The following is a 1,596-nucleotide window of genomic DNA, read 5'->3' on the forward strand; positions in this document are numbered from 1 at the left end:
AACGTATACGTGCAGATCTTCGGCTGGATGAAACCTAACCTCTCGTACGTAGATACTCATGTGAATTGTTCAGACATGCATCACAGTACAAGTTGGAACGCTGATATCTGTTGTCAAGAATAGGCTTATAATGCGTTGTACACTGTAAACATGGCTTCCAGAGAAGCTCTAGACCTTCCCTACACTTAATTTCCTAGTTTATTGAACGGCCGACATCTTAAGCGATAGGATCAGCGTTACTGTTTGTATGCTTTTCTCCATTGACGATAGTCTGCTTACTTCTTTCATCCAGCCAAGCCTTCATGTCAGAGAGCACCCGCTCGCTATTTTCGTCCGTTTCACCCTGAATGAGCGAGTGATACATCCCCTCATAGAGCCTGATAGTCTTGTCTGTGCTCTTGGCTTTATCGTAGAGCATTTGGCTTCCTTCTGGTGCAGTTATGTTATCTGCTGTTCCATGAAGAACAAGAAAAGGAACATCGATTTCTCCGCACCTCTTCGCAAATATGTCGCACAACCTGCTCAGCTGCCGCATGGTCCCAACTCTGGGAGGACCAGAATACCTTCTTGGATTCTGAATGATCATTTTTGCTTTGGCTGGATCCCTTAGTGCCTTCCCTATCATGTTGTTCTTGGGCATAACCGCCCAGGTTTCCGCGAGCCCTCCAAGCAATCCATAGGCTGTGAGGTGCCATCTGGAAGGCTTCATGGGCTCAGGCATGATAAAGAGAGGAGCGGAGAAAATGGCTCCGTCCCATCCTTGCGGATCCTGCAAGAGCATTAAGAAGGTCGCACCTCCGCCCATTGACTCCCCAAACAAGAACTTGGGCAGGCCTCCATACTCTGGGCGTTCGCGCACAGATTGAAAGAAAGAGAGCGAAGCCGCAGCCATCTTGTCGACGTCCTGGATGTAGCCATGCAAGCCATCTGAGCGGCCATGGCCAAGCAGATCGGCACCAAAGGCAGCGAAACCCCACTGGGCAAAAGCCATGGGGATACGCTGGAAGGACCAGCCGGTGTCGCTGCCATAGCCATGGGTGACAAAGACGAGACCGCGAGGGGGATTGGAGGAGAGAGGCAGCCAGGACTGGGTAAACAAGGAGCCAAAGGGGGATTGGAAGGAGGAAGTGTGGTGGGAGATGCCATGGGAGGAGTAGAATTCTGATTCAGGGGTGGAACCCCAGAAGTTTGTGAGGGGGGAGTAGGCCATAGCTGCAAGCGAGGGAGCTTGAGAGAGCAGTAGAAGCTATGGCAAGCAGCACTCTAAATGGGTGTGGCAGCCTCTTTGACCAGTTAGATATGGTTGCACCCCCACCGTTTAATTGTCGTGACGTGAAAGGCAGCCAATAATGACCTAGCCCTCACAATGCTAAACTTATAGTTCTTGGATGATACCCATACCCTCCTTAAGGTGCTTTCACACCAGCCCCCACCTCATGGAGCACGAAATCGGATTGGAGGATGGCCGTTGTCGGTTTGGTGATTCACACCACCCGACGGTCATCAAGCTGCTAATTCTCACCACCAACGTGTGATTGGTGTCGTGGTTGGAGGAGATGGAATTGGTCAATCATGTAGCAGGCCGGACACAAATCT

The 1,596-nt window shown here is 50.9% G+C and overlaps 1 pseudogene; it reads right to left on the bottom strand.

Annotated features, from left to right (window-relative positions):
- The window catches only part of LOC147904286 (caffeoylshikimate esterase pseudogene), a 1,519-nt pseudogene extending 216 nt beyond the window's left edge, over positions 1 to 1,303 (bottom strand).
- Positions 1,304 to 1,596: the final 293 nt, after the last annotated feature.

Source organism: Dipteris shenzhenensis, chromosome 2 (assembly GCF_047967505.1).
Source record: "Dipteris shenzhenensis isolate YYH24624 ecotype China chromosome 2, Dip_SZ_1.0, whole genome shotgun sequence".
Classification (NCBI taxonomy): domain Eukaryota; kingdom Viridiplantae; phylum Streptophyta; class Polypodiopsida; order Gleicheniales; family Dipteridaceae; genus Dipteris; species Dipteris shenzhenensis.